This window comes from Cervus elaphus, chromosome 5 (assembly GCF_910594005.1).
Source record: "Cervus elaphus chromosome 5, mCerEla1.1, whole genome shotgun sequence".
NCBI lineage: Eukaryota > Metazoa > Chordata > Mammalia > Artiodactyla > Cervidae > Cervus > Cervus elaphus.
In genome coordinates, this window is record NC_057819.1 from 7,551,085 (window position 1) to 7,574,509 (window position 23,425).

At 48.5% G+C, this 23,425-nt stretch overlaps 1 long non-coding RNA gene across 1 annotated transcript in view; it reads right to left on the reverse strand.

Annotated features, from left to right (window-relative positions):
* Positions 1-762: 762 nt before the first annotated feature.
* Positions 763-23,425, reverse strand: part of LOC122693282 — a 30,784-nt gene continuing 8,121 nt past the window's right edge. Inside the window, exon 3 of the long non-coding RNA XR_006340847.1 lies at positions 763-891. This is a non-coding gene — a long non-coding RNA (uncharacterized LOC122693282). The remainder of the gene's footprint in view (positions 892-23,425) is intronic.

The window sequence follows — 23,425 nt, forward strand, 5'->3', positions numbered from 1 at the left end:
CATCCATCTTCCCCGTGTTGGCCGCGTCCCCTTGGCTGTTATCGGCTGAGTATTTCCACACGGATGGTTGGGTTCTGCCCGGCCAGGCAGACGCAACTGGACTTGAATGGGGTCCAGCTGGCAGGATTTCTGACTGCCCGATGCTTTCAAGGAGAGCAGAATTCAAACGGTGACTCCTGAAGTGATAGGAGGGGAGGGGGAAAGGGCAGATGTATTTGCATCTGTAACCCAGGGTTACACCGGGATCAGAGGAGGGCTTGCGTGGGTAGTGCCGAAGGAATTAGAAGGGCTCCTCTTCCTGCTCAGCCCCCCGGGAATGGCTATACTCTCTGTCTTTTTGGGTTTTGGTGCAATTTTTTGGGGGGGGGCTATTATTATCAAATAGGCTGGGTTTGGAGCCCAGATGCACCACTTCTTTGCTGCGCACCATACAGGGCATTGCTCGACTGCTCTGTGCCTCTGGGACTCTGCTGCAGACTGAGGACAGTGTGCCCTGACAATTAAGTGAGCTGGGGAGGTGCGCAACGCAGGGCGGTGGTTAACATGGGCTCTGGAGCTTCTGCTTGGGTCTGAATCCCAGCTCTACCACTCACTCACTGTGCCGCCTGGGGCAAGTTATGCAGCTTCTCTGTGCTTCGGTTTCCTCTTACGTGGTAACAGTTCTTCCCTTGGAGGCTTGTAAGGTGAGGCTCGGAGGCTAGCCCCGCATGCTCCACTCGTCCTTAGACGGCTGGCTCCCGTTACACTCACCTCCCTCCGCCAGACTCACGTGATGCGCAAAGACCAGGTCTGTTCACCCCTCTGCAGGCTCGCCTTCAGCATGCCAGTGAGACTTTCTTCAGGTGGGTTTCCCTCAACAGACTGAAGCTGGGCATCTCTAGAGGATGAGGCCTGGAGGTATGCAGAGAGGATGGGTAAGATAGTCCATTTACTGAGTGAAGTAAAGAGCTGTCTGGAGGGAAGACAGTGAGGAGACCAGCTTTTCTAGCTTGGAGGAGAGCACTGCAAGATACCATTTTCTTATTCTGGCTTAAGATATAGCATACAGTAAGCATTCAATAAGTGCAGGATGATGGAAGGGGTGGATGCATGGATGGGTGGGTGGATGAGACAGATGGATGGATGCATGCATGGCTGGCTGGCTGAACGAATGATATACACTGTATTAATAGCATCCATAGTTAGTGCAGACTCCACAGGCTAAAGCTACGCCCCAACAATACTATCCTAACTTCAGATGCCAGCTGCAAAGTTAGGGATCCCCAGGCCGTCTCATTTCTGCATGCTAAGTCACTTCAGTTGTGTCTGACTCTTTGCAATCCCATGGACTGCAGCCTGCCAGGCTTCTCTGTCCATGGGGTTCTCCAGGCAAGAATACTGGAATGGCTTGCCATGCCCTCCTCCCCGGCATCTTCCCGACCCAGGGATTGAACCCGCGTCTCCTGTGGCTGTTGCATTGCTGGCAGATTCTTGACCACTGAGCCACCAGGGAAGCCAGGGGACCCCACTACCGCCCTCAAATGTGGTGATTCACTGGAACTCAGGAAAGCTGTGCTTACAACTACAGTTTCATCATTAAGGGTACAAACTTGGGCCAGTCAAATGAAGACACACATATGATGTGATGGACTGAACTGTGTACCCCTTGAATTCCTACACTGAAGCTCTAATCCCCCAGAAGCTCAGAGCGGGACCATGTTTGGAGACAGGACCTTAGAAGAGGTGCTTAAGGGAAAATGAGGCCTGAGGGCACGTTGATGTGCTTGCCAACCAGGAAGCTCACCCCAGCCTCCAGGCCCAGCTTTCACCGGGGTTCTGTTATGTAGGCATGGTTGACTAAATCAGGCTGATCTCACCTGGCTCAGAGCCTCAGTGCTCTAACCCCGTGGTCGGCCTTTCCAGCCTGGCCAGACCCACGCCCTGCTGAAACCATCTAGGGGCCCATCCTGAACCACCTCATTAGCACGAGCACTCAGGCTGCTCCTGGGGGCCTCCCAGGGTTAACAAAGAGTCTCATCACTTGGGACATTCCAAGAGTTTAGAGGCTCTACCTCAGGAACCAGGGATGAGAAACAGCCACATTCTTTATTTTACAACATACAAATATATGTGCATGATATATATGTTATATATGTGCGTGTTCTATTTAATGCATTTAATTGTTCTAATTATATAGTGTGTATATATATATATATATGAAATATATGTTCTTTTTTTGTAGATGTATACACACTATTATATATAAAATAGATAACTAATAAGGACTTACTGTACAGCTCAGGGAACTCTACACAATACTCTGTAACAGAAAGAATCTAAAAAAGAGTAGACACATGTGCATGTCTAACTGATTCACTTTGTTGTATACCTGAAACTAACACAATGTTGTAAACCAACTGTACTTCAATTCAGAAAGACAAAACAGTGTTCAGCAAGATTACATCCTATGAAGAGCCCAGCATGATCCCTGGCACAGGCAGGCACACAACAGGTGTTATGGATGTGGTTGTGTCCAGACCTTGAACACATGAAAGGTTGACAAACTTTAACTCTTACCACATCTACTCATCTACTCCCTTCTACAAGACAGGGAAAGACATAAGCAGAAAAAGATGCAATTTTTCTTTTCAAAAAGCTCACAGTCTTGACCGTGAGCAAAGACAGACCATGGGAACAAAAAGCAATCAAAGGAAATCATCTATAATTGCATGAGTCAGGGTGCTCCCCATCGAGAAAGGCATACCAACTAAATCAGCTTTTTAAAATGCATTCCTTCACTATGGAGAAAAGAATGGAGGTTCCTTTAAAAACTAAAAATAGAGCCACCTAACGACCCTGCAATCCCACTCCTGGGTATATATCCAGGGAAAAACATGACCCAAAAGGATACATGCACTCCATTGTTCATTGCAGTACCGTTTACAACAGCCAAGCCATGGAAGCAACCTAAATGCCCATTGACAGAGGAATGGGTAAAGAGGATGTGATACATACAATGAAATATTATTCAACCATTAAAAAGGATAAAATAATGCCATTTGCAGCAGACATCCCTTATATGTGGAATCCAGAAAGAAATGATACAAATGAACTTACAAAACAGAAAAAGACTCACAGACTTAGAAAAGGAACTTACAGTTGTTGTGGGGAAGACTGGGGGAAGGGGATGGTTAGGGAGTTTGGGATGGACATGTATACTCTGCTATACTCAAAATGGATAACCAACAAGAACCTACTGTATAGCACATGGAACTCTGCTCAATGTTATGTGGCAGCCCGGAAGGGAGAGGAGTTTAGGGGAAAATGGGTACGTGTATATGTATGTCTGAGTACCTTTGTGTTCACTTGAAACTATCATAACATTGTTAACCAGCTATACTCTGATATAAAATAAAAAGTTTTTTTTTAATACATACCTTGGTCCATAAAATGCAAGAATCCATTTTTATTTTAAACTGTCAGTGTAGTCATTAAGAGTGTGAGACAGAACATCTTCAGGCCTGGTTTGATCAGGGGTTATCAACCCTATTAAGCCAGCATCTTTTGATAACAAATGATTTGTCATGTTTGTTGCCTTTACAATTCTGACATAAAACTCACAGATAACATAATCCACCTATCACACAGTTTAATAGAAAACCAATATTGTGTCATTTTACTGTGTTTCAGTTACATTTTGGGAAACTGGTTGGGGATTTGGGGTTGACATGTAATGCATTCCCTGGTAGCTCAAATGGTTAAGAATCAGTCTGCAATGCAGGAGACCCAAGTTCGATTCCTGGTATGGACGATCCCTTGGAGAAGGCAATGGCTACTCTCCCCAGTATTCTTGCCTGAAGAATTCCATGGACAGAGGAGCCTGATGGGCTAAAGTCCATGGGGTCACAAAGAGTTGGACATGACTGAATGACTAACATTTTCACTTTTTTCTTTTGCAATGGACTATAATTTTCCTATTTTAAAATAACAGAAACAGGAAGCAACCTGGATGCCCATCAGCAGACGAATGGATAAGAAAGCTGTGGTACATATACACCATGGAATATTACTCATATACACATGGAATATTACTCATACATTAAAAAGAATACATTTGAATCAGTTCTAATAAGATGGATAAAACTGGAGCCCATTATACAGAGTGAAGTAAGCCAGAAAGATAAACACCAATACAGTATACTAATGCATATATATATGGAACTTAGAAAGATGGTAACGATAACCCTATATGTAAGACAGAAAAAGAGACACAGATGTATAGAACAGACTTTTGGACTCTATGGGAGAAGGCGAGGGTGGGATGATTTGAGAGAACAGCATTGAAACATGTATATTATCAAGTGTGAAACAGATCACCAGTCCAGGTTGGATGCATGAGACAAGTGCTCGGGGCTGGTGCACTGGGATGACCCAGAGGGATGGGATGGGGAGGGAGGTGGGAGGGGGGTTCAGGATGGGGAACACATGTAAATCCATGGCTGATTCATGTCAATGTATGGCAAAAACCGCTACAATATTGTAAAGTAATTAGCCTCCAACTAATAAAAACAAATGGAAAAATAAATAAATAAATAACAGAAACTAAGACTTCCACTTCTGGGAAGATGAAAGAGATGTACTTTTCCCCATACCTTCCACCAAGTACAACCAGAAACCCTGGATGTTACATGTGAAACAAACCGAAGACTTTGAAAGGTAAGGAGAAGAAGGAAGAGTGGCTAGGGCCCTCAGCACTCGGGGAAGGACATTAGGGAGTGGCCTTGACGTAGCTGAGACCTGGGACCCTTTACTGCAGTGCCTGCTCCTGGACAAACTTCTCCTTGAGCAACAGAATACAAAGAAACTCCAAAGGACTAAAAATAACTGCACCCATTCCCAGCAGGTGTAACTAGGAACAATAAGATACAAAAAAGGCCACAAACCAAATGCCATTTCTGAGGTGCCAGGAGCAAAAATCAGGTACTGCCCATGATCCCTGCCCCCTGCACACGGCACCACTGAGGGGGTGGGAAGACCACCTAAGCCACCCCTCCTGCTTGACCCACCCAACCACCCCCACCCTCACCTCGTTTAAGGAACCAGCCTGCCTTCCTCAGGGAGCAACCAGGGGCACCTATTTCTTGTTCTCGGCTCCCTCCTGCTGTAGCAGGAGCCGAAATAAAGCTTTGCTTGAATGTCTCATCTGGCTTCTCATCAAGCTCTATTGATTAAAGAGTCCAAGAACCTGGTTTGCTAACAGCCTGAGATTTCTCTCGGTCTCATATACTCCAGAGTTAGAGCTGAGGAAGCTGGCAACCCCAAAATACCAAGGGTAGACAGAAAGGAAAAAAAAAAAAACTAAAAAATCCTGCTCTTTGCAGACAAAGGGTCAGGAAAGAGACAGCCTAGTAGGACAGAAGACTTTTAGGTAATAATTGCTCTAACGTATCCAAACACAGGAACATCCGTAGCCCTAACATGCTAGCAAAGACCAAGAGGGCAGGGAGCATTAGACTTCTACTTCCATGCCCCAACACTCCCACTGGTATGGGATCAGAGGGCCCAAGAAGCCAGGACTTTCATCCCACCACCACCAATCAGCCCCTCCCTGGATATCCACTTCCCTGGATATCCACAGGAACCATAACTCCCCTCCTAGGAGCTATGAGCACCCTCCTCTCTTCAGTGTCAATGGTGGGAGACCTGGACTTCTCCCTCCTTTGGCAGAACAAGGCCAGAACAAACCAACTCAGGGATTTCCCTGGCAGCCCAGTGGTTAGGACTCTGCGCTCCCAATGCAGGGGGCTATAGGTTCCATCTCTGGTCAGGAAACTAAGATCCCCTATGCCACACAATGTGGCCAGGGGGAAAAAAAAGCCAACTAAAACTAAAAGTTTAAATAAGATTCTGTCTCATAAAACAAAAATGTCCACGTTTTCCAGTCAAAAATCACTGTCATTGCAAGAGCCAGGAAGATCTCAAACTGAATGAAAAAATAAGTAAAATAAAAACAATCCATAGATGTCAACATCAAGATGAGAGAGAACGTTAGAATTATCTCACAAAGATTTTAAAGAAACCATGATGAAAAGGCTTCAATGAGCAATTAGGAACACGCTTGGAACAAGTGAAAAAATAGAACCTCCTCGCCAAAGAAATGGGACATCTCAGCAAAGAAACAGGACATACTAACAGAAAACAGATGGACATTTTAGAACTTAAAAGCAGAATAACTGATATGAAAACCTCAGTGGATTGGTTAACAGCTGAATGGAAGGACAGAGGGGATAAAAATCAGTGAAATGAAATATAGTGTGATAGAAATGATCTGAACAACAAAGACACAACAGACTGGAAAAAACCAGATTCCTGACCTATGGAGCTATAAGAAGATATCCAATATCTGTGTCATCAGAGTCCAGGAGGAAGGGAGAGGCAGAGGGCAGGTTTGAAAACATACTCAGAAATAACAACTGAAACTTCCCATACTTGTCAAAATACATACACATTCAGATTCAAGAAGCTGAGTGAACCAAAGACACATCATACTTGAATTTCTCAAAACTAAAAACAAAGTAAGAAATTTGAGAGCAGCCAGAGAAAACGTCTGTGAGATTCATGCATGTGGCATGTGAAGCCGTTGTTTTACTCATCCTTGTTTGTATAGTATTCTGTTGCATGAAAACACAATTTTATGACCTAATGCTATTGAGAATAAAGCTGCTGCAAACATCCTTAAACAGATCTTTGGTGAACATGTGTAGGCATTTCTGTCGGGTATATACGTTCAAATGTAATTGCTAGATCATAGGGTAGGTGTAGGTGTTCAGCCTTAATAAAAAGTGCCAGGTTGTTTTCCAGAGAGTTCCAGTTGGTCCAGATCTTTACAACAACTAACGACATTGGACAACTTTCTAAACTCCTCTTGGCGGATGGGGCGGGGATCATACTGCCTGCACTGAGCATTCTCTGGTCAAACGATGTCACGAGGTCCTGGCTCCCTCCCTATTTTCCTCTCTCTCGCAAGCTCCCTCTGTGTTGGCTTCACCTTCAGATAGGTCCCCTATGTAGTAGTCAGAGAGCTGGCAGCAGCTGGCAGCAAATGAAGCATTTGCCTCCCCTTCCCCCATCCCTCCATACTGAATTGAGGAATTAGTTCCTGTTGCTGTTCCTCACAGTATCCATACATTAACCCATCAGTGATGGGGAGAGGTACCATACTCTGATTGGCCAGACCTTAGTCACATGCCCATCCTGGGATGGCAGCTGGGGTCAGCTCCACCTGAAGCTCTTGTAGGAGGCATGAGGAAGGCAATTTCCAAGAGGAAAAACGCGGTTCTGGTATAAGACGACTTACTGGGTAGCAAGAATATCACATGCCCACTACAAAGGTTATATGCTAAACTGTGGGATGTAGGCAGAGTTCTCTAAGAGACTGAAAATATGAAAGATTTCAGAATCAGGATCCAAACAGAAGTTAGGAAGCAAATCTTAGAAGATGACATTTATAAGGGATAAATATAAAGCTTTATTCTTAGGTCCTAAAAATTGCACAAGTACAAGATGGATTTTGCAAGAGCTCCAGTGACTTAAATATATGGGGGTTTGTTCAGACCAAACTCAATGCAAGTCAAGAGTGCACCATCACGGACGTAAAAGCTAAAGCCTTTCAAGGCCACATTAACAGAAGTATAAGGTCTAAATGAGGGAGGTGATAAAGCATAATGAATTTTGTCCTGGTTCTCCTTAAAAACTGTGACAGACAGTAAAAGAGAGTATGCAGGTAGATGAAGGGAACTTGAAACCAGTCTTGTGAGATGTGGTTGAAGAAAGCGCACACTTTTGCTGAAAGGACAGAAACTGGGACCTGGAGGGCAGGGAGACGTGATCACCATCTTTAGAGCTGACACTTGTGAGAAAAGATCAGATATGTTCTGAAGGGCCAAAGGACGTAAGCTTAGGGAATCTAGCCATTCCTATGAGGATGAAGGTACTACCAGCTGTCTAACTAGATACTTCCTAGCTCTGGGTCAAGACTGACTGATCACATTTCAAGAACACCATAGCTTGGTCCTTCGCACCAGAGGAGTGCTTGTACCAGCTCAGCTTTCCCCAAAACGTATCCTGTAGAACTCTAGTGGAAAAGAAGGCAAATCTGCCCAGAACACACTGGGTACTCAAGTCCTCCTCACCCTTACAACATACAATGAGATTACTAAAGATAGCAACAGGGCATTCAGTCAAGGAGCCCCGAGCCATGTAGCTTTCATTAAGCCAGTGTTTGCCAAGTGTATTTGAACAAAAACCTTCCTTCTCCTCTTGGCAACATCTGCTGTCATCCCTTACGATGAATGCCCTGTGAAACTCAGTTTGAGAAACGCTGGACAACTTGCGGTTTAGAGCTCTAGCTAACCCACGGCCCCACGGCTTGGTGAGATGGGCAAGGGGAGTCAGGGCTGTGCACTCTGTTTCTCCCTCGGCCTCTCTCCCGGCCCCTACCCCCTCTCTGTCTGTCAGTCTGTCTGTGTCTGTCTCCCGCCAGCAACAAAATTAAAAGCCCTACATCACTGCCACATTCTAAAAACTTCTCAAACAAGGTTCACAGTTTACTAATAAGTAACAACATAATGTGTCTCTGGTAGTTAGTGATTACTGTGTAACAAACCTTCCCCCCAACCAAATCAATGCCTCAGAACAAGTGTAGCTGATCGGCTAGATTGGCTGGCTGAACTGGCCTCCATTGGGATGTTCTATCTCTGCTCCACTATCCTCCAGCAAGCTAGCTTGGGCTTATCCACATGGCAGCCAGGCAGGGTTCCAGAAGCATGGGAGGAAGCCTGCAGGGTATCTTGAGGCCTGAGGTCAGAACGTGTGCACCATCACTTCTGCCACATTCTGGTGGTCTAAGCAAGCCACAGAGGCAGCCCAGACTCAACGGGGATGGGAAAACAGACTCCACCTCCTGTTGGGGAGGAGAGGTTTCTAAGTCTGATGGCAAAGGACGTGGGTACAGGGAGGTCATAATCAGGACATTAATGCAATCGTTCCACAGCCAGCACTCAAGGAGAAATTCCATTAGGTCCTTTCTTTGACTGCCATCCAATTCCTGGCCCCACAGTTAAAACCTTACCTACTCTTTCATCTTTCTACTGTGCAAATATTTATTATGCAGGACCCACAAGTGGGGAGAAGCCTAAGGGTACCTCCCAGGCACCAGGTGTTATATTATTGTCAGAGATAAGGAAATAATAAGCAGGAATCTTGCCCTGGAATCTAGCGAGAGAGTCATAAACACCACAAATAAATGTGATAAACACCACAGATGAGCAGTGCTCAAAATGGAGTGGCAGCGCAAAGGAGAATGTGATCAACTCTGTTCGGGTCAAACAGAAGAAGAGATGTATGAGCTGGGATGAATGAAGATTTATCTAATACCTGGGCAGGCCTGGCAAGGAAAGGCATTCTGGGGAGAGGGAACAGCACTGACAAAGGCACGGAGGCATGCAATAGGATGCCTAGTGCAGAGGAAAGGCGGGAGATAAATCCAGGGACTAGCGATTGCAGAGGGACTTGGGGGCCCTACAGAGAAGGTCAACTTTATCCTCGGGGCCCTGGGAAGAGGCTGGGAGAGGGTCTGAAGCAGGAGGGTGACCTGGGGAGACTAGAGCTCCAGGAGGAGGACTTGGGAAGCTGGGTGGAGGAGAGGGCGGAGTAGGAGCTGGGTGAGGGACAGGATGAGTTCTGTTTGGGACCTCTTGAGTTTAAGAAGCTGACAGGGCAGCGGGTGGGGGTGGATCACTTCTCAGATCCAAATGCAGAAGAGACTCAGAGCGCTGAAGCCAGAAGGGGGCCAATGGAAAAAGCACCCCGTCCTCTCCAGGATTTTCTCACTTTTCCCAATCTCCCCATTTGCATTTCTCTCTTCCCACACAGACGCCCTGGCAACCAAAGCCCCAGTCTTTCCCTGCACTGGGAGGGGAGTCAATTAAAAAACATTCCATGGTGGTGGGGCGGGGGGGGTGAGTATCTGCTTTCTGACAGTCTCTAAAACAGTGGCAGAGTCTCAGACCCCAGCCATGTATCCTTTCCCTTCCCTGGTGCACGTGTGCATATGTGCACGCACGCACACACACACACACAAGTGCACACATCATCTCCCACGGTCCGGGGCCAACGTTTCGACATCTCTGCACTGATCCGTGTTTTGCTCTCAGGGCCATCTGTCGCTGACTCTGCTATAAATCTTGCTGTGCTCCTTGCCATATGGTGTAATTAATTACTTCAAGGCAAGACCCCCCCTGCTCCTCGGGCGGGGGGCCAGCTGGCTCAGCGAGGAGCGATTTGCAGTGATGGGGCAGGGTCTGGCTACTGTACCCTGTCGCCCAGCTCCCACGGCAGGACTCGAGTTGGCTGAAACCCTGCCCCCTATGGCAGCATCTGACAGCAGCTTGGTGGTGGCAGGGCTCTAGCTGTGACACAGTGGCATTTACAGAGAATAAGGCCACACGCTATCTACCGTCATAGATGGCCATGCATGCCTATTAACTCAACCGGGACCCTCAACATCATTTCTCTCTGTCATTTAAGGGCTAGGTAGAGAACAGTCTGTCTGTTCCACATGGGTGGGTGTTTCTTGGGACTTCCAAATCTTTGCAAAATAGCTGTTGTGGGGGGGGCGTGGATATTAAACACAGCCTTGGGAAGCTAGGACACTGAGTGAGTCCCTCCCCAGCATTTAGCCTCCATATCTGTAAACGAGGACTGGAAGAGCACTCTGCTCCCTTGCAGCTCTAGCACGCTGAGTCCTTTGTTCAGCCAATTAATATTCAGTCAACAACCAGCCCTGTGTAAGTGCTGGGGACACAGCTCTGATGAGGCAGACATGGCCCCATTCTCACGGAGCTTGCTCCTACCGTGGGAGAAGCACACACATGAAATATACATGTAAACAGACCACATGATCTCAGGGGTCAGTCAATGAGGTGAGGGACTGAATCAAGGGGCAGAGTTAGAAAACATCAGGGGCATCATCTTCAGAGTGAGGAATCATGGAGGACTTCTTTGAGGAGGTGATTTTTGTTGTTGTTGTTAAACAGCTGTATTGAGATATAATTCACACACCACAACTTTTACTCTTGCAAAATGTACAATTCAAGGGTTTTTTAAAAATGTACTTGCAAGTGAAAATGGCGGGGGCATAGAAAGGGAAGCGCCCCCAGTGTGCCTGTGCCCAGCCAGGGCTGAGGAGTAGTCAGCCTGCCACTGTCATGGCCGCCATGAAGTGGAGTTGGTTGTTGGCTTCGTGAACAGAGCTTGGGGGAGGACGATGGGGTCTCCCAACAGTGGAAAGACAGGGGCTTTGGCTTTTCAGGTTTCCTGGATACTGTGCTGAGGCAAGGGCTAGGCCTGGAGTGGGCAGTAGCCCTCTATTCAAAGAGGCTGCCTGGGAGGGGAGCAGCCAAGATGGCGCCTGTTGGCCGACCAAGATGGCAGATGGTGGTCAGGCTTGGGAAGAGTGGCTGGGACTTGTGAGGGGAGCTGAGCCCTAGTATGGCTAGATAACTTTTCTTACACTCCAGTTTCTTTTCCTTTCTTTCATTTTTCAAATTAGAGACAGCAAAAGGACTCCTTTCCATAGACCAAGGGAGAAAGCTGTGGGGTCGGCTATGGCCTTCAGCTTTGAAACCCACACCCTCCAGGGAAGCCTGTTTTCTTGGTAGGGGAGGATGGGAACTGTGGGCTGGGGCAGCCTCTGTCTTTGGAGCTGAAGGCCCAAGGAGTGGCCTGGAATGGAGGTAGAAGCCTGTGGCCTGGCCTGTGGCTTCCGTGGGCAGCCTGGAGGTGAGGGGGCTTGTGGCTCTTGGTTCTCTGTCGGGCAGGCTGTGAGAATGGGATGTGTTGGGAGTCAGAGCAGAGTTCTGGGCACACATGTGTGTAAATGCGCATGTGAGTGTGAACGTGTGCTGTGTCAACACTGGTGTGCATGGGAGTACACACGTGCAGAGCCCAAATTCGAGCAAAAGGACTGACTCGTTCAGTATTTCAAGGCCTCAGTATATTCTTACCGTGGGCCACATGCAGAACTGAACAGGTGGGGGTGGCAGGCCTCGAATGCCCCTTGACGTTGTTAAAACCGCTCTGGGGAGGGGGCAGGCTTCCCGGGTGGCCCAGATGGCAAACGGTGTGCCTGCAACACGGGAGACCCGGGTTCGATCCCTGGGTTGGGAAGATCCCTGGGGGAGGAAATGGCAACCCACTCCAGTGTTCTTGCCTGGAGAATCCCATAGACAGAGAAGTCTGGCAGGCCACAGTCCATGGGGTGGCAAAGAGTCGGACACGACTTAACTACTAACACTGGGGAGGGGGCAGAGGGTGTCTGCCCCACCCTGCAGAGGCCAGGTGGTCCATGCAGCCAGCCCCAAGGGCTAGACCTGCCCAGCAGACTCCTCAGAAGCAACCAGCCTTGAAAACAGCCTGTATTGAGATATAATTCACATACCACGACTTTTACTCTTATAAAGTGTACAATTCAAGGGTTTTTTAAAAATATATGTACTTGCAAGGTTGTGCAATCATCAGCACCACTGAATTTTGGAACATTTCTCTACTCCCGAAAGAAATCTTATACTTAGCATTCACTTCCCTTTCTCCCCATCCCCCTACCCACCAGCAACCACTAAGCCACTTTCTGTCTCTATGGATTTGCTTAGACATTTACTCTGAGTGGAACTGTGCCATATGTGGTCTTCTGTGAATGATTTCTTTCACTAAGCAGAGTGTTTTCAAGTTTTATCCACATTGTAGCATGTATCAGCATGCCACTCCTTTTTCTTGCCAAATAATATTCCATTGTACTGGTACAACATGTTTCGCTTATCCCTTCATCAGCCGATGCATAGTTGGGTTGTTTCCACTTTTTAGCCATTGTGAATAATGCTGCTGAGAACATTCCCTTATAAGTTTTTGTGTGGGCATGTTTTTATTTGTTAAAGAGGTGATGCTGAACCTGAGATAAGAATGGGGAAGAAAGAGCCAGCCATGCCCAAAGCTAAGAGAAGATTGTCCTTGGCTGAAGGGACAACACAGGCAAAGGTCCAGAAACGGATGGGCTCCTGGATCCTTTGTGTGTATCCCGGGCTTTGGAGGAGTTCACAAAGCATCTTACGTGAACTACACGAATCTCACTTTCTACATACCTGTGTCTGACCTCTTTGTGAGTTGCGTAAGCTGTGGTTACTCAGTCTGAGGGTCATGGTTGGCTCAGGGGAGATTTCCTCGGACTGGGTAAATTGGGCTGATTCCCAAGGCTCCACCATTTCGGGGGAGTGTAGGGATTGTGGGTGGAGGCAGTTGCCTGGGTCAACTGAGAGTGGCAGCGCATGGTGGAGCTCAAGGGACTGGAGTGACAGGCCCTGGGCACTTTCACGCCTGCACACAACTGTCCCGCACTCCCACACCACCCAGCCCGGCTGCCTGGCAGCAGACCTCTCAGCTCCTGAATCTCCCCGGCCACCACTGAGAGCTTTCCACCTAATGGGTCGTTGCATTGGTTTTCCCCTGTGCAGTGTTACTGAGCTATGACTGACGTGTGATGTTGTATACCCTTAAGATGAATGACATATTGATTTGACACATTTACATATCACAAAATGATGACCGCCATTGTGTTAGCAAACACCTCCACTAGGTCACGTAATTGCCATTTCTTTTTTTGTGGTGAGAACATTCAAGATCTACTCTCTTAGCAACTTTCAAGTATATAACAGTCCTATTGACTAAAATCACCGTGCCTTTGTTTTCAATCTGGCTTCACCTCGATTAACCCAGCACTAGTTGCAAGGGGCTCAGCTCATGTGGGCTTAGGTGTCCCACGAGAGGGTCCAGGGAGGGCAGTACGGGTGGGTGGGGGGGGGTGGTCTTACAGGAGGTGCCAAGACAGCTGCACATGCGTGCTAAGTCACTCAGTTGTGTCTGATTCTTTGTGGACCCCATGGACTATAGCCCACCAGGCTCCTCTGTCCAGGGGGTTTCCTAGGCAAGAACACTGGAGTGGGTCGCCAGTGTTGCCCCCACTCTAGGGGATCTTCCTGACACCGGGACTGAACCCATGTCTCATGTCTCCTGCATTGGCAGGCGCGTTCTTTACCACAGGAGGATAAATCTGCCCACTTGGCAGTGAAAGAAGATAGGGTATGTAGAAAGATTCATGCAGTTCACATAAGATGCTTTTTGAATTCCTCCAAAGCCTAACATATACACAAAGGGTCCTGGTCTCATTCACATCTCTGCATTCGGGTGGGGTGTTAGGCCAGGCGGGAGGGTTCAAGATGGCCCCACTCAATGTCTGGCAGTTGATGCTGTCTAATGGGTCACCTCTGATTTCCTCCATTGACACCTCATCCACTGGTAGGCGAGTCTGCACAGCCTAGTGGTCCCAGTGGCCCCAGAGGGCGAGAGGAAGACCTAACCTCAGGGCACACAGCATCACTGGTGCCACATCCTGGTGGTCAAAGCAAGTCACAGATTCAAGAGGGTGCAGAAAAATAAGACACCACGTCCTGAGAACAACAGCACACTGCACAGGGGTGTGGACCCGGGGAGACGGGCCCCTTTGTGGGACATAATTGTTTTTACTTTTTAATAATATTTTTAAAATATTTATGTGGCTGCACGTGGGATCTTCCATCTTCATTATGGCATGCGATCTTAGTTGCGGCATGTGGGATCTAGTTCCCTGACTAGGGATCGAACTCAGATCCCCCCATACTGGGACATGGAGTCGTAGCCACTGGACCATCAGGGCAATCCCTGGGGGTTATTATTATACTGGTCTACCCCCAAGGAGTCAAGATAACGTGAGGTGGAGGGCTGGGATGTGGTCCCTCCCCACCCCAGTGCTCCTCCCAGCCCCACGGAACTCTCATTTCTGCCGAGCTCTCAGATGCACTCCTGGTGGCATCAGGGCAGCCAGTGGGAACCGAGTCTCAGCAGGATGTAGCTGCGCTGACAGAGCTCATGAGCGAAGGGAACTGCCCTCCCGGGCTTGGCTCCGGGCCCGGGGCTCAGAGGAAAGGTCACCCGCTCCCGCTGGCAGGAGGGCTGAGTCAAATAGCTGTTAAACCAAACAAACTAATACCCACCTCTACTGCCGCCTACGCAGGTGTGACCGATTCTTTCCTTGAGAGAGAAAAGACTTCTCTTTGTCATTTGAGACTCTGACCTCCATGGCATGGAAACTAAAAATAACACCCACAAGAAGAGTCTTGTAAGCTTATTATTCTATTGTTCTTTACTCTCCCGGCAACGCGTGCCATGGACACAAGGATGAGGCAGGCAGGAGAACTGGGGACATGAGCAGGTGAGTCACAGGTCTTCAGAAACTTACAAAGCCTACTTCTATTCGTTCTAGAAATCCATCCGTGGATACCATTCCATCCACCCACCCACCCATCCATTCACCCACCTATCCATCCTTCCACCCATCCATTTACCCATGCATCCATCTATCCACTTATTCATTCATCCATCCACACACCTACCCATCCAACCACCTACCTATCCATCCTTTCATCTATCCACCCACCTATCCATCCATCCATTCACCCACCACCTATCCACACATCCATCTACCCATCCATCCACCCATCCATCCATCCACCCATTCATTCATTCATCTATCCACTTATGTAACCATTCATCTATCCATTTGGGTATCCATTCATCTATCCACCCACCCACCCATCTACCCACCTACCTATCCACCCATCCATCTATCTTCCCACCCTTCCATCCATCCACACATTTACTTACCTACCCATCCATCCATCCATTCAATACTTATTGAATGCCTTCTATGGGCCCAGGAACATGCCAGAAATTCAAAGGTGAACTCACAGAGTTCACAGTCCAGAGCAGGATTTAGACAGTAACAATGTAAACAAAGCAATACATAACAGATTTGCTCTTTAGGTAGGTACATTATGCCACTGCCCAGTTCAGTTTGGTTCAGTTGCTCAGTTGTGTCCGATTCTTTGCGACCCCATGAACTGCAGCATGCCAGGCCTCCCTGTCCATCACCAACTCCCGGAGTTTACCCAAACTCATGTCCATTGAGTCAGTGATGCCATCCAACCATCTCGTCCTCTGCCATCCCCTTCTTCTCCTGCCTCAATCTTTCCCAGCATCGAGGGGATGCAATTTGGACACTTCTACTGGGTCAGGCACTACTATAAGCACAGGATGATTACTTTCTAATTTAATTCTCATTACTGCTTTATGAGGCTGTTACTCTTAACATTCCTGTTTCACAAAATGGCAAGCAGAGATGCAGAGAGTAAGGTGACTTGCCCAAGGTCACACAGCTGGCAACTGGTAGAACTGGGATTGGAACCCAAGTGTTTCCCCTGGTCACAGCAGAGCATCAGGATGGGAGATCTCTGCACCCAGGACTTTCTGCCCCCACTTGTCCCGGGCCTTGTAGCCACAACAAGGCCAAAGCACACGGGGTCTCCTTGCACAGTCCCCCCAGTGTACCTGCTCTTGGTCTGATGACCCACGACACTGGGACTGGAGTAAATGCTAACCCAGCTTGTCTCCACCAGGCTCCAGCCCAGCCATGCCCCCGGCTGGGTTGCTATCCCCGTCACCCAGGGAGTCACAGCGATCAGCTTGGGCCCTCCATGGCCATCAGCGCATGGTCAGCAGCCACAGTCTCAGAAAAGGATTTTGGGGAAATAAAGAGAGCTGGCATTTCCAACAAAGAAGGGGTGGCCACGACTGGGTCTCCTCAGAGAAGCTGACCGCCATCCTGCATTGAGTGTCCACATGCCACAGGCTGGCTGTGGGATCCTGAGCAATCCGGCCTCTCCCTGGACCTCTGCTACCGGCTGCCGAGGGGCTCGGCGCCTGTGGACTCATCCATCCAGATGTTCTTGAAAACCAACCATAGGCCAGGTCTCATGTCCCTGGGGAGTAACTGAGCTTGGAGGTACAGTTACAAGAGAAAAAGTCCAAGGTGCCCTTGGAATGCAAAAGGGGCCAGCCTGACCTAGATTAAAGGCCAAGGAGGACTCCCTGGGGAAGTGACATTTCAGCTGAGGCTTCAAAGATGAAAAGAAGAAAACTTGGTAAAGAAAGAGAAAAGGGGGATTCTAGGTGGAAGAACCAGCATCTGCAAAGTTCCTGATCTGAGAAAAAGTTGTGGACCTGGGAAGCCACCAGAAGGGCTGGATCTCAGAGTGAGGGGAGTACAGGGCAGGTGAAACACAGGGAGGTCAGGAGGTTTTCGAGACAACATTGGGATTGATGTCCTTGAGGGGAGATGTGGAGCCATTAAGTTCTGCGGGGGGTGGGGCACATATTCATAAACAGGCTCTGTAGACCCACAGAGGGAGGTCAGGTGGAACACTGGGGATTCAGAATTAATCTTGACCTATTTCGCAATATTGCTGAGAGTCTATTATGTCAGAGAGTATGGGTTAGTGACTAGGAAGACAGGCGCCAATAGCTTTAACTGGAGCCTGGAAATTCTCACAATGGGAGGGCAGGGCTCAGAACTTCATATGAGCAACTGCAATGCTTTTCCCATTGGTTTGAGCATCCTGCGGACCCTAGCACTCAACCTGCAGTTAGAGCTCTGTCAACCGCAGGTAGTAGAAAACTGGGACCTGAGAAAAGGGAATTTATTGGTGTCTGTGTTTGAACAGCCCAGAGGAAGACCTTCAGGTATGGCTTGATCTAAAGGCTCAAGTAATGTCACCAGGATCCAGTTTCTCTCTTTCCACTTAGCTCTGCTTCCTTGTGGAAGCACCTTCCTTGTGGCTCCACGTGTATCTCCTTCATCAAAAATGATGTTAGTTCTGCATTCCATTCTTCATCCCCTCCAAGAGCATCAGGAAAGATGCTCCAGGCTCTTCTCATAGACCTCAAGTTAAGTAACAAACTTCAATTGGGCACATACCTAGACCAATCAGTGGCCGGGGAGACAGGATGTGCTAATCGACTGAGCTTAGGTCATCTGCTCCACTGCGGCATCCACGGGATGGAGTCGTTCAAAGTCCAGAGAATGAGTGTGGATAAGGGATGGGGCCCCTGGGGCACATAAAATGGGGAGGTAATAAAGAGGGATGAGAAAAACCACCATGTACATCACATGACGGGGCCCTCCATTCTCTCAAGGTGAGAATCTTCTGGACCTTCCTGGGCAGTGGAAAAGAACTATTTCAAATTTTTTGAGACAAGCATGATTTCACTGCCAAAGGTCCAGGTTAGGAGTCCATCAGGAAGACAAGGGAAAGAGTTGGGGAGAGGTACAGTCACCAGAAATCAGAGAGCTGGGGGAAAGCAGGGAGTTCCCTGCAAGCCCCGAGCTCTGAGTGGACAGACACGCGGAGGACCCCATGGGTCACAGAGGGAGTGTTGACACTGGCCCAGATTGCAGGGAGGGGGCACGCATGCTCCATCCACCTTCCCCCCTCCACTTATCTGAGTGGGGAGTTTCTCCCCATCGCCTGCCAGTGTAGAGGGGTCTCCTATGGATCTGAACTGAGGGTCTGGGTCTCCCTCTGGGGGTGCTGTGGGCTGATGGAGCAAAGATCCATGGGTGCAAACACCATCCATCACTTACAGGGCAGGTGCTACGACATGGTCCCTGGGGACCCAAGGGCTCCCTTCCTCACCATCCAGCCCTAGACTCATGAACCTGGTATTTCCTAGACTCATGAACCTACACCCCCAGACCTCCTTCCTTTCTGGGCACCTGCCATTTTTTTAGTCCCCTCCTTCCCAAACCTCTGTGCTCTCAGGGCGACCAGGTGTCCTGGCTGGTTTGCAGCCTTGGTTTACGTCTGCATCCCTGTGTAAATACCATGGTGCCCCTTTCATTCTCTGAGTGTCCTGGTTTGGATGATAAATTACAGTCACTCCGTACTTCACTCCAAAATCCCTGTGCACATCCTCTCTCACAACAACCCTGCTGATCCTGAGAGCTGTCCAAACCTGAATCCCAATTGTCAGCAGCCAAAAAAATCCATTCCCTCCCCATGAGTGCAAAGGAGTCTTAGCGCTGCACAACTGCAGACAGCAGCCTCTCTAGGTCTGTTTACATCCAGGCTTGGGAAGGGGACCCTCCTGTCAGGACAGGTAGCCTGATGACTTTTAAAGGTGCAAAGAAAAGAGATTCCACATCAAAACAGTCTCAGTCCCAAGGGGTTTCCTGCCTCCACCCCCTCCACGTTCCTGTCCCCATTTGTCCCCACAATAAACCCCCTGTTTTAAGGTAACTAGCGTGGGTCTCTTTTTTTCCTGCAACAAAAAAGAGGTGTGCCGAAAATAGGCCAGGGCCTGGGCCTGTGGCCAAATTTGGATGAGAAACTGGGTCAGGCAGAGGAGGGAGCAGCAGGCTGGGATCCTGGAGGGTGGGGGGGAAGACGGCTCCTGAGGATGGGGCACGTCTCCATGCCAGCCCCCCAGGCACACAAGCGACAGGGCTGGTCTTATTCAATTTAAGCCTCTTACTGTCCAAGGAGGCAGGTACTGTTACCTACAGTTTATAGGGGAAGAAACCGAGGCTCAGAGAGTCTGGATCTGGGGCTCTCATCTCAGTCTTCTGACTCTAACGTCTGCACTCGGGGCACACGGCTGATCTCCAAACTACGAGAGGGTGACTGGAGCCTCAGCCATCTGGCATTTACAAGTTCGATCTCGCCTGGCCCAAGCTCGGGATCTTTGGCACAAGCATGTCTGCAGTTTCCTCTGCCATTTTCTTTTTTTAAGTGAATTTAAGCAGGGAGAAATAGATCACTGTTTCAACTGAAATAGGTTTAAGGGACAGGGGGAGATTTTTAGCTTGCTTCAGGCATGGCTAGATCCAGGGACTCCCGTGATCTCCTCCCATGGGTCTCTCTCTTCTCCCCCTGGTGTGTTGACCTCTCTTCAAGCCCAAGCCTCGTCCCTATGGCTTGCAGTCCAAAAGGGAAAAGAACTCTCTTGTCGACTCTCTCCTCCCAGCTACCCCACCCCTCTCTGTTTCTATCTCTGCCTGTCTCTCATCATGGATACAGGAACCCAAAGAAGAATTTGGATTGGCTCCGCTTGAATCACATGTCCACCTCGGGACCAATCACAGGGTCCAAGAGGATGTGGCCATGGTGTCAGGATAGGCTCAGCCCCCTGATAGGCTCTCCTGGGTGGTGAGGAAGGTGGAGGACTGTGATTAATAGCCTCCAGGTACCACAAGAAGTGGGGGAGGCATGGGTCAGTCAAGGAAAGGATGCTGGTGGTCAAAACCAATATATCTACCATTCTGAGAAGAATATGTTACAGGGATAACTAGCTTAAAATTTTTAATGTACTTTTCAATTTTGTTTCCCTGAGTACAGCTTTGGATCTGTACAGCCCTAGGCATCTATTAGTCTGGGGGAGATTAGAATTTATTTCAGAAAATGAAAAGAGAAAAACAAAACAGAGGTGATATTCAGCTTTTGACATTCAACATGATGTGATTCTCCAGACCATAGCCCCGAGGAAGGATTTTTCCAGGTTCCTCATCTTTTGTTATTTGCTGTTGTTTAGTCGCACACTCACGCTCAGTTGTGTCCAACTCTTTTGCAACCTCATGGACTGTAGCCCACCAGGCTCCTCTCTCCATGGGATTTCCCAGGCAAGATTACAGGTTGCCATCTCCTTCTGCAGGAGATCTTCCTGACCCAGGGATCAAACCTGTGTCTCCAGCACTGCAGGGGGACTGTTTGCCACTGAGCCACCAGGGAATCGCTCCTCACCTTTTAGCTTATCAATGATTGTGCTAGGCGATTTAGACCATGGAGTCTTCCCGTGGGGTACAGCGTTTGCTCCACCTACTCAGAACCAGTGACCAACTCCAAAGAGAGGATGTGGTGGAGAGAAAGTAGGAGCACTGCCGGCCCATTTTCTGACCTCAGGATTGTGGGAGGAAGTACGGGCAAAGCAGGAAATCCTGCTCCCTTGAAGCTGCTCTACAACAGGCATCAATGATTGTCATTTTTAAGGACTTTCTGTCTCCCAAGCACTGTGCAAGAGCTCATCCATTCTGTAAATATCCCTATGAAAAAAGTATTTCTATTGATCAGGATTCTTGATTACAAGCAAGGCCTGTCAACTCCTATGGGTTTAAAACAGGGGAAGGCATTCAGTGACAACTTGGACATCATGATGGTTCACTTTATGTGCCAACTGGCTAGACTGGGCCATAGGTGCCCAGCTACTTGGTCAAACATTCTGTGCCTGTGAGAGTGAATTTTAGATGAGATTAGCACATATCTCAGTAGACTGGGTAATGCAGATTGCCCTCCCTGACTGTGAGTGGCTCTTATCCAATCACCTGAAGGTCCAGAACAAAATGGCTTACCCTCCCATAAGTAAGAGGTGACCTGATTGCCTTGAACTGAGACTTTGGTCTTCTGTCTTTGGGCTCAAACTAAAGCAGCAGCTCTTCTTGTGTCTTGTGTCTACTGGCTTTTTGGACTAGGACTTACACCATCATGTCTTCTAGCCTCCAGTTTGCTGACTACAGATCTTGAGACTGCTCAGCCTCCATAATCATTATGTGCTAATTTCTTATATTAAACTTCTCTATAGATCTATAGATAGATATATCATAAACAATAGGATGTGTATGTGTGTATATGTGTACCTATTGGTTCTGTTTCTCTAGAGAACTTTGATTAATGTAGACATCTAGGGTAAATTCTGTGTAGGCTTCAGGTAGGGCTGAATCCAGGAGCTTAACCAACATCAGGAGGCTCTTTCGTCTCTTCCCAGGCATTAGACAAGATCTCTTCACATGGTACATGTGATGATTGACACTGGCAACCCAGGCTCATGTCCTTCTAAACCTACCACTTTAAGAAAGAAAGAATATTTCTCTACGGCCATCTGATTGACCTCACTTGGGTCTTATGTCTACTCCTGAATGGTGGCCAAGGGGATGTGCTGCAGTGGCAGGGCACCAGGACGGACAGAACACAGGGAGTAGGAGAGGAGTCCTACAAAGCAAAGCTGGGCAAACCATGACTACTGGCCAAATAGGCACAGTTATGTCCATTTTACAGATGAGGAAACTGTTCAAGTGACTGGCCTCCTGTAAGACTCAGGGCCAGGAACGTCATTGCTAGGATTCAAAAACAGGTCTGTCCATGGACTCTCAACCACTGGACCATACTGCCTCTCACCCATCAGTCTGTATCATGCAGCCAAAGTCTTCCAACACCCCAACCCTTGTTCAGTGCCCACCTTGTACCTGGCACACAGTAGGATGTGGTGTGAGTACCTTCCTTGCAGCTGGGTGGACCCTTCAGTGCTTTGCTTCAGTGGTCCCACCAGACCTTTGTTTGAATTGTTCTCCCTGTTCAGCTCCAAGGAGGGACTGAGTGACAAGCTGAGTGTGCCAGAGGGTTGGCATCAGTCCCCCACAGCTGTCTCCATCCTCTGATACATTTTCATTCCCTTTGAGAGCAGCCCAATTTGGGCATCTCAAGAACAGATGTTTCTTAACAACCACAGTTTACCACGAGTATTTTTGGTCCCTTAATCTTGGTAAATTGTTGGGATTTTGCTGGTTCTCTGGGGAGCAGACAAAACAGCTTCCATCTCCGCCTTGTTTGAAATGATAGCAAGAGGCTGGCATCATGATTAGGCAACTGCATTCATTTTCTGTTGCTGCATATTGAATTGCTCCAGAACTTGGGAGGCCTCAAATGATAAAGACATGTATGGTCTTATAGTTTCTGTGGATCAGGGATTCAGGAGTGCCTTAGCTGGGTGGTTCTGACACAGGGTCTCTCTCGTGAACTTGCCATGGGGATGTCAGCAGGCTGTAGTCATTGGAAGGCTGAACTGGGGCTGGCGGCTCTGCTCCCACGAAGACCCACTCCCACAGCTGCTGGCTGGAGTCCTGAGGGCCTCACCACCTGTCTTTCCGCAAGGCTGCTTGAGTGTCCTCACATCATGGTGGCTGGATTCCCCAGAGTGATGATCCTCAAACGGGCAAGGAGGGAGGGCTTGCATCCTGGCCTGGGAAGTGACACCTGTCACTTTTGTCTTGTTCTGTTTGTTAGAAGCAAGTTAGGAGGTCCAGCCCACACACAAGAGCTCCCCTTTAAAATACATTTATTTGAGGCTGGGTCTTGGTTGTTACACTCGGGCTTTTCTCTAGTTGCAGAGAGCTAGGGCGTGTAGGCTCAGCAGTTGCAGTGCATGGGGCTCAGCTGCCCCGCAGCATGTGGGAATCTTGCCAGGCCAGGGCTCAAACTCGGGTCCCCTGCATTGGCATGTGGATTCTAACCACTAGACCGCCAGGGAAGTCCAAGGGCTCTACCTTTTGAAGAGAGTATCAAAGAGTGGATACATTTTTCACCAGCACAGGCACTGCCCTAGGGCACAATACTGGCCCCAGTTCTTTCCCTCCACC